Source organism: Panthera onca, chromosome D2 (assembly GCF_046562875.1).
Source record: "Panthera onca isolate mPanOnc1 chromosome D2, mPanOnc1 haplotype 2, whole genome shotgun sequence".
NCBI lineage: Eukaryota > Metazoa > Chordata > Mammalia > Carnivora > Felidae > Panthera > Panthera onca.
In genome coordinates this window covers 1533869-1543873 of record NC_138349.1, presented here as the reverse complement: position 1 = coordinate 1543873, position 10005 = coordinate 1533869, and the positions used below count along the sequence as shown (strand labels likewise).

The window sequence follows — 10005 nt, the reverse complement described above, 5'->3', positions numbered from 1 at the left end:
CGTCCCCCCAAGTCCTCGCCTCTGCAGACGCACATCACCCCTCCAACGGGTAAAATTTCCTTTGGTGTCACGTCTGCACGACTTACAAAACCCTCCCCCACACCTGCACCTGAGCTCTGCCGACCACGGGAGCACCTGCTTGTGTCCGGGCCTCAGTCAGGGCCAGAGCGGGGAGCACACGTGGAAAAGCCAAGGCCGAGTCAGCCTGAGGTCACTACAGGCTCACGGCCTCCCATCGAGTCCTGGTGGGGACATGGCGGGACGGTGACGACATCGGATCCCCTGCAGTGAATGCAGCTGGGGCTCTGAGCCACGAACCGGGGGGGGCCCTGAACATCACACTACTTGACTTCCACTACTTTAAATCAGACGTGACTCCCAACCCATCCCCCCGGCAGGCTGGGGGAGGCCAATGTGACTCCTTATCGGGGTCCCCCATGGGTCATCCTACAGACAGAAGCACAGGAGACCCCATCCAGCTTTCCCCTGAAGCGGGACGCCGAAGGCACCCGCTGCGGAGCGAGAACCGCCGCACAGCCAGGGTCCTGGGCATGTCAGGAGAACGGGGACCCAGCCTCCGGGGCCACACCCCTAGCTCGGCCGCACACACGTCTGCGTTCTCCGGGTGCTGAAGTGCGGGTGTCTGGGAGCAGGTGAGTGGCTTCCGCCCGTGGGCGACTGGACCCGGGTGACAGCTGATCGTGGTGCAGCCCCTGGAGAAGGGTTTGGGGTTTCCCGCAAAGTTAAATAGACACCACACGACCCCACAACCCACCCCCGGGTGTTTGCCCTGAAAATGTGAAGACCCACGTTCACACAACCCTGCCCGAGACTGCTCACTGCAGCTGTATTCCTACCGGCCAAACCAGAAACAACCACAGCTCCTCAGCAAGCAAGTGGGTGGGCAGAGCAGACCATGCGTCCACACCGCAGGGGGGACAGAGTGGTTCGGCCGTCCACACCGAGGAGAAGTAACTACTCAGAACAGCAGGAACAAACCGCCAACTCGCGTCCGCGGGGACGACTCGCCAAGAGAAGGAGCTGAGCCAGCCTCAAACCCTCCCCCCTGGAGCAAACATCCTCAGAAAGACAAAACCGCAGCATTGGGAAGGTGTCCGTGGTGGCCCCAGGGTCAGGCCTGAGGACACAGGCTGAATCCTCGCCCATGTCACAAATCACAGACCTGTCACCTAAAGAAGACACATAATTTTACTATACGTTACCTTTTTTTAACGTTTTGTTTATCGTTGAAGGGGAGCGAGGCCACGACCAGGGGAGGGGCAGAGGATCCGAAGCGGGTTCTGTGCTGTCACGCTGGAGCCTGATGCGGGGCTCGAACCCAGGAACCAAGAGACCATGACCTGAGTCAAAATCGAAGTCCGGCTTTCAACCCACTGAGCACCCCCCCCCCCGGTGCCCCCATACGTTACTTTTAACTCTAAAGCCATATTTAGAAAGAACAACCCAGAATAAAGGGTGAGTGAGGAGAAGATTAATCGCCCAAGACGGCAGCGCCCTCCCAGGCAGGGGACGGCCCCTAGGGGTGCGGTTCTGATCCCCGCCCCGTTCCCTCTGACCCGGAGACGCTTCCACGGCTCCCCGCATCCACCGCCACACCTCTGGCCCCTGGAGGGACCAGCCCTCCCGCCTCACCCCTCTTTCAGCAGAGTCCCTCCGCCCAGGGCCACCAAGGCCCTCTGTGTCCCCACCTGCACGAGGTCGGCGTCCCCACTGATCCGATTTCCGGGCACCTATGGGGGGGGGGGGTGCTGCTCCTCTCACCATCATGGTGCCTCAGCGTACGTCCCGGCTTCGTGGACCCGCAGGGCACGCCCCCCGGCGTCGTGGGGCCGCAGGGCCCGCCCCCTGGCGTCGTGGGGCCGCAGCGCACGTCATGGCCTCCTGGGGCCGCAGGGCACGCCCCCTGGCGTTGGGACGCTGCAGGGCACGCCCCCCGGCGTCGTGGGGCCGCAGCGCAAGTCCGGCGTCGTGGGGCCGCGTCGTGGGGCCGCAGGGCACGCCCCCTGGCGTCGGGACGCCGCAGGGCACGCGCCCGGCATCTTCCACGCCAGCCCTCAGCCGCTGCCTCTTCTCGCCGCGGATCGGGTCCCGGGTCTGTGTCGTCCTTACCAACAGCGACGGCCAGTCCGCAAAGGTGGGACGGGTGTCTGCAGAGACCCGTCCGTGGGAGACGCGGTGGCCTCTGGCGACCCTAGAGTGGCTCCCGGAAACCGAATCCTGAGCCTCCCGAACCCCCAGCGGTGGAATTCGTGGCGCCGACCCCAGTGACAACGGCAGGAGAGCGGGCACAGGCAGGCACGCCGCGCACCGCGCGGGACAGATGGGCTGGAGCCGCAGCCTCGGGCGCGAGTCTGGGCAACCGGAGACCAGTGCGAGCGGAAGGAAGGTGGAAGGCGATGTCGCCGGCGCACGGACGGCAGGAACACACAGATGTAAGTGGGGCTTACGAACGCATACGTGTCATTAAGAGCTGTGCCCAGGGAGGATCGCCAAGTTCAGAACAGCGGGTCCCCGCGGCGGGAGCGAGGTGGGGGTGGGGGGCTTCACGGGGAACCTCAATCGTGTTGCTCATGTGTGAGTTCTGGAGATGAGTCACGGGAGGTGGGTATTTGGGATGTTTTCTGTGTTTTCTACGTGCTTTAAATATTTTACGAGCAAGAAGAGCAAACAACAGAACAATAAGTAACATACTAATAAATAGCAATAAATAACAGAGGAGGTGTCTGCATACCTGCGTGTGTTTCGGGGGGCTCCAGGAAGGACAGGTCGGGGCCTGCGGGTTGGGGGACGGTTTCGTCCTCCGCCGCGACCTTGATTTTGTTGAGTTCGGGTACCATGGGCACGTACCGTACCTCCGATTCATAAAAAATGACTTCGGTGTTGAAGGAGGGATGCCCTCGCTCCTGCTCACGTAGCTTCACAAGCCAACCTGTCCAGCCGCGTCCTGCGGGCCACGCTCTGCCCTCAGCCTCACCTGCGCCACCGCGGCCCGTCCCACCCTCGCCTCCCGGGGCCCCTCCCCTCCCCAACCTACAGCCGCTGGCCTGCCGCGCCTCCCCCGCCCCCCGGGACCCCACGGCCGGCTCGCACACGTCAGCGGCTCCCGGTCTCCTTGGGGAGCCTCTTCCGGGTTTTCGCCAGGACTCTGCCCTTGCGCCCGCCACCTGCCGTAACAAACCGCCCCGTCGGGGTGGCTGCACGAAGGAATCTGCCGGAGGCTGGACTCCAGCCATTGGGGTGTCACGGGGCTGGCTTCCCCGAGGCCTCCCTCCCGTGGCATGACGAGGGCCACCTTCCCCCGTGTCCTCGTGGCCTCCCCCACATGTCCCTGGTGTCTCCTCCTCTTCTTGTAAGAACACGGTCATGTCGGATCTGAGCTCAGGTAACCACAGTGTTTCCAGGTGCCCACGCGCAGCCACAGCTTCGGTACCGGGCTTCAGACGCCATCCATGAATTTGGTGATACAATTCAGCCATAAAGCCATAAAGGTTTCCATTCACAGCCTTATCTTTTCTTACCCAAGGCGGGAGGGGGGGAGGGGGGCCCTCAGGACCCAGAAACTCAGAGGAGGGGTCCCGAGGGGCTGGGATCCGGCAGCCTGGCAGGGTCCCGGCAGGACTGCTTGGGGGAAGGGGCCCTCCAGGGCTGGGCTGTGTGGGTGAGGGTGAGGGGAAGGCGTGAACCCCTCCCACCCCCAGCCACTGCACTGGCAGACGGAAATGTGACATCTGTGTCCTGGCCCCGGGATCAGGGAGCCCAGCTGTGGGAACCAGGCCGATCGGCCGTCACTCGTGACCTGCAGTCATTTGTGTTCACGCAGGCTCTCAGTAAAGCCCGAGTCGGAGAAGGAAGGTGGGCGCACAGGGCCCCTTCCCCTGAGCCGCTCCTGCCCCCCAGGCAGCAGGCTGTCCAGAGCGGAGCCCTGCAGGTGACTCCCAGACGGGGGGTTCACGTGAAAGGACACTCCCTTCCTCGGCCCAGCAGTCCCCTCAGACCTGCCCTCTGCGGCCATACGTGCTCCAGGAGAGAGTGATTCTCGGCTCTGCTGGCCCCCGCCCCTGACCCCCCCCCCCCCACGAATTTCACCAGGAAGAAGTAACTAACAGCCATCTGGAAGATTTAAGAGCTTGCCTTTGGGAACGTTTGAATTATGTATGATTTAAGAATGGCCATCTTTCCTAAATAAAATACTAATCTGATTCTTCTAAAACAAATAAAACGTAGGCAAGTGATAGCCGGGAAAGGTCAGCCATGGTGCAGACAGGAGCGTCCGGGACACGGCTCTGTCGCTGCTGCACAGCCAGAAGTTAAAACAGCGGGGATTGCATGGACAGAAACTACTTTATTTACTCACCTCGGCTCTGTGCCATCGAACACGGAAGAAACCACCCGTCCCCTCCTTTCTGAGATTGTTCCTGTGGCCCGAAAACCAGCCATCACAATTGCGGTGAGCATGACGTGAGTCCTTGCCTGGGGGATGGACCCTCGGTGAGAACGGGACCTCGTGCTGGCCCCCTACACCCCCATGACCGGGAATGGGCCCCCCATGAGAGCAGGACCCCCATCCGCCCCCCTGCACCCCCAGTGCCCCTCACTGTTCCTCTGCTCCAACCAGGCACGTTCTCAATCTCGCACCTGCTGGTCCTTCTGCCTAGACCCCCTCCCCTAAGATTATAGGGCTCCTCCCTCACTCTCCTTGGATGCTTCCTACACACACCCCCCGTCACTGTGTCTCCCTCCCGTCCTCTGCATTTGTCACAGGCCCTGCTCCGATGTCTATAGACGTGTCCGCTGCCCATCACCCTCCAGATGACAGCAACCGGGATTATCACAGGACACGACGTGTATCAGAGGACACGACTGTGGGGAAACAGGAGGGGGAGGCCCAGGGGACTGGCGGGCAGACAGTGGGCAGGGCCGGACCTTGAGAGAGAGGACTAGGGGCAGGGATCTGACACCTGGGGTGTGTGGAGCCCCGTGCCCACAGCCGCCCCCTCCAGAAGCACCCCGTTTCCCTCCCCTCCCACACTGACCGCTCAGCCCCGGCCGAGAGGAGGATGGGGCTGAAACGGCAGACGGTTCCTTCACGCAAGCCTGGCCGACACAGGCCACGTCTCGTCCGCCTGAGCACCTCGTTCCCACGGCTCATTCTTCAAGGCCCGCCATGGCGGGAGGAAGCACCTGTGAGGAAGGAGCTCGAACCATCAGGTCTCAGGGGCCCTGAGGGCTGCAACACAGCAGGGTGGATGCCAGCGAGGACAGGTGAACCATCGGGTCTCGGGGGCCCTGCGGGCTGCAGCAGGGGGTTGCCGGCAAGGACAGGTTGCACAGCGGCCGCGGAGGGTCCCGCCAAGGCCGGCCGGGTGCCCTGGCGAAGGCGGCGGGCTCCCCTCCTGCCCACGTGGGCCTCCCGGGAAGCGCTGTCTTGTGTAACGTACGCCCCACCTTTCCCTAATCGGAATGCACACGTCTGACGGCAAAGTTCCCGCACAGTAAGACCGTGAGTGTGGAAATGGAGCCCATCGGCCTCGTAGGGAAGGAGGGACTTTGTCTGCGTGACTCCGTTCCTGGCTCCCCCAGGCCATCAGGAATGAACCGGGCCTTTCAATTAAACGTGGTCATGAAGCATTTCCGGGGACCTCCAGGACCTCTGGGACAGTGACCACCTCCTCCAGACGTGCTTCTATTTCCCCAGAAACCGCCGAGGCACCTCTGCACAGGGACACGAGAGCAACAGCTACGATTTCCCAGAGGCGGGCCTCTCGCCGACACGCTGATGTCTCCCTGCTCAGAGGAAGTCATTCCCAGGCAGCCACGACCAGAAGATATTCAAATAACCCCACCAGTGCCACGGAGGAGGGGACCGACGTGCCACATCACCTCCCGCGAGGGGCCCGGGCACGGAGGGGGATCTGGCCTCACTCCCAGACGCCGCCCCATCGTTCCCACGGCCGAGCCCCAGCCCTGCGGCCCCCAGCCCTCCTGGGCCTCCTCGACCTCCCCGGGCTCTTCTGACGTGAAGACTGGGTCAGGGGCCTAGGGGCCGGGGCGGCTCATCAGAGCCAGGACCCAGGACCGAGTGGACTCGCTGCCGGGGTCCTCGCGTCTCGCACCTGCAGCGCCAACCTCATCAGCCTTAGACCCCTGAGATGGTGTCGAAACAGGGGCAGCCGTGACCTTGGGCACCGACCCCGAATGCTGCGTCTTCGCCCTACAAGCCTGTCGCTCACATCATAACCCACGAACCATCCGACGTTCAGGGGGCAGAACCCTGTGAATTGGGGCCACAGAGTCACCACAAAACACTGAAGAAAGGGGTGCCCAGGTGGCTCAGTAGGTTGAGCGTCCAACTCTTCATCTCTGCTCAGGTCGTGATCCCAGGCAGGGTCAGGGGATCTCTCTCTCTCTCTCTCCCTCTCTCTCTCTCTCTCTCTCTCTCTCTCCCCCCCCTCTCCCCCTCCCCCGCTCACACACGCTCTCTCTCTCTCTCTCTCTTAAATAAACATTTTAAAACATTTTTCTTTCTCTTAGCAATCTGTCTGGAAGAGCAAAATTTTTAATTGTTTTTCATGCAAATGACTTTTAATGCACGTTGTCAAATATCGCAAAAAATAAAAAAGACAGATGTACTTTCCAAGAGTCACCGGTAATAACGCAATCATTATTGATTAGAGGCCATAATTGGGATGGGGTGGGGTGAGGTGGCTTATCAACGGTTTGTTTCCTGCTTTTTTTCCCTCTGTTTCTCTCTCCTCTTTCGATTCTCTCCTTTCCTTGTTCTGTACCTGCTCGGCATGCTTTTCCAGACCCTTTCTGTCCCGGAGGAGTTCCTCTAATTCACCCCATGACGGTGGTTCTCAACACTGGCTCAAGCGGCTGTCATGAGGGTAGGCATGGTGGGGAGGACGCGACCAGAGACTCTGACTTCATTTTCCCGGGGCGGAGTCCGGGTATTTACGGCTTTGATGCAGGCAGATGGAGAGCCGAGTGGTCTCCAAACTTTCTCCCTTATACGCTTGAACATAATTTTGAAAACTTTCACGTGGCACGCTTTAAAGTTGGTATCTAAAGTGTCTTCACATAAGTTTAAATAATAGCTTCAAATACTCTAATTTTCTACATATTACAAATATTGATTTTTTTTACATAAAGCAAATAAATTATGACATGATTCCAATGAAACAAAGACTGTGGGCTTTGATTCCTATCTACCATTATCCATTTAAGAAACAGATGAATGAGCCCTCTTTTAACAGTTGGAAATTTCCAATTTTTCCTTGGCTTCCTTGAACTCTGACTTCCATTCTGTTTCTCTCACAGAAATTTAGGTTTATTGATTATGTCATCATATTTCTCTGCAACAAGAAAATAGCTGTGAATGGAAATGTAACATTTTAAAATGTTTCCAAAGGCTCCAAATTAAAATCCTCCTCCCCCCCCCCATTGAATTACCGTTAAAAGTCCTATTAGTGTGAAGTTGACATAAATATATTACAATTTTTGATAATTCGTGAATCTTAAAATATTATTTTACTGGAAATGAATTTTCTAATGAGATGTACGGAGCTTTAAAAAGGCCAGTTAGCTTAGTATCCTTTAACGTGTGATACTTGACGATAAAATGGAATGGGGTCCAACACCAGTAATGCCCCATTGTCAGTTTTATAGATGTAAATGCTAATCGTGTTCGTGTAAATAACGAGATTGCTATTATAAAGAATATTGTGGGGCACCTGGGTGGCTCAGTCGGTTAAGCATCCTACTTCAGCTCAGGTCACCGTCTCATGGTCTGTGGGTTCGAGCTCTGTCAGCACAGAGCCTGGAGCCTGTTTCAGATTCTGTGTCTCCCTCTCTCTCTGCCCCTCCCCCACTCACACTCTGTCTCCCTCTGTCTCAAAAATAAACATTAAAAAAATAAAATTTAAGAATATTGCTAGTGGGCCTGGACGGCCCAGTTAGTTAAGTATCCGAGTCCTGATGTTGGCTCAGGTCATGATCTCAAGATTCGTGAGTTCAAGCCCTGCTGACTTTGTGGGGCCTGCTTGGGATTCTCTCTCTCCCCTCTCGCTCTGCCCCTCCCCACTCATGCTCTCTCTCAAAATAAATAAACTTTTTAAAGAAAGAATAGTGTTATGACAATGTCACTTAATTTTTTTAACTCGTTCTGAATTGTATGCAAAAAATAAAGTACTCAACGATTTCTTCTTAAAAACATTTAAAAAAATCAGTGGAAAACTGGATTCGATTCTTCCTTCAATTTTGTTGGAAGTAAAAAAACTACCTGAGTAACTTGGAAAATAATTTATTTTTTATTTATTTTTTTTTAATTTAAATCCAAGTTCATTAACCTATAGTATAACAATGATTTCAGAGATAGAATTTAGTGATTCATCACTTACATATGACACCCAGTGCTCATCCCACAAATGTCCTCCTTCACACCATCACCCATTTAGCCCATCCCCCATCGACCTCCCCTCCAGCAACCCCCAGTTTGTTTTTTATATTTAAGAGTCTCTTATGGTTTGTCTCCCTCTCTGCTTTTATATTATTTTTGCTTCCCTTCCCCTATGTTCATCTTTTGTATCTTAAAGTCCACATATAAAAGAAGTCATAGGATATTTGTCTTTCTCTGACTGACCTATTTCACTTAGTGTACTATTTTCTAGTTCCATCCACATTATTGCAAATGATTTCATTCTTTTTGATTGCCGAGTAATACTCCGTTGTATGTATATACATCTTCTTTATCCATTCATCCCTCAATGGACATCTGGGCTCTTTCCATACTTTGGCTACTGTGGATAGTGCTGCTATAAACATTGGGGCGCACGTGTCTCTTCGAAATAGCACATCTGTATCCCTTGGATAAATGCCTAGTAGTGCAATTGCTAGGTCAAAGGGTAGTCCTATTTTCAATTTTTTGAGGAACCTCCAGACTGTTTTCCAGAGCAGCTGCACCAGCTTGCATTCCCTCCAACAATGCAAAAGAGAGCCTCTTTCTCCGCGTCCTCGCCAACATCTGTTGTTGCCTGAGTTGTTAACGTTAGCCATTCTGACAGGTGTGAGGTGGTATCTCATTGTGGTTTTGATTTGTATTTTCCTGATGATGAGTGATGTTGAGCATCTTTTCATGTGTTGGTTGGCCATCTGGATGTCTTCTTTGGAGAAGTGTCTATTCATGTCTTTTGCCCATTTCTTCACTGGATTATTTGGTTTTTGGGTGTTGAGTTTGAGAAGTTCTTTATAGATTTTGGATACTAACCCTTTATCTGCTATGTCGTTTGCATATATCTTCTCCCATTCCGTCGGTTGCCTTTTAGTTTTGCTGATTGTTTCCTTCGCTCTGCAGAAGCTTTTAATTTTGATAAGGTCCCAGGAGTTCATTTTTGCTTTTGTTTCCCTTTCCTCTGGAGACGTTTTGAGTAAGAAGTTGTTGCGGCCAAGATCAAAGAGGTTTTTGCCTGCTTTCTTCTCGAGGATTTTGATGGCTTCCCATCTTACATTTAGGTCTTTCCTCCATTTTGAGTTTATTTTTGTGTCTGGTGTAAGAAAGTGGTCCAGGTTCATTCTTCTGCATGTCGCTGTCCAGTTTTCCCAACACCATTTGCTGAAGAGACTTTTTTTTTTCCATCGGATATCCTTTCCTGCTTTGTCACAGATTAGTTGGTCATACGTTTATGGGTCCATTTCTGGGTTCTCTATTCTATTCCACTGATCTAAGTGTCTGTTCTTGTGCCAGTACCATACTGCCTTGATGATTACAGCTTTGTAATTACAGCCCGAAGCCCAGGATTGTGATGCCTCCAGCTTTGGACTTCTTTTTCAGGATTGCTTTGGCCATTCGGGGTGTTTTCTGGTTCCATACAAATCTTAGGATTGTTTGTTCTAGCTTTGGGAAGAATGCTGGTGTTATTTTGATAGCGATTGCATTGAGTATGTAGATTGCTTTGGGTAGTATCGATGCAAAAATTTTAATTTTGA

The 10005-nt window shown here is 54.6% G+C and overlaps 1 long non-coding RNA gene across 1 annotated transcript; it reads left to right on the top strand.

The window, feature by feature from the left end:
- Positions 1–3150: 3150 nt before the first annotated feature.
- On the top strand, positions 3151–7360 carry LOC132684741 (uncharacterized). The gene is made up of 3 exons (XR_009612767.3): positions 3151–3509; positions 3842–4468; positions 4783–7360. It is a non-coding gene; the product is annotated as an uncharacterized LOC132684741 (long non-coding RNA).
- Positions 7361–10005: the final 2645 nt, after the last annotated feature.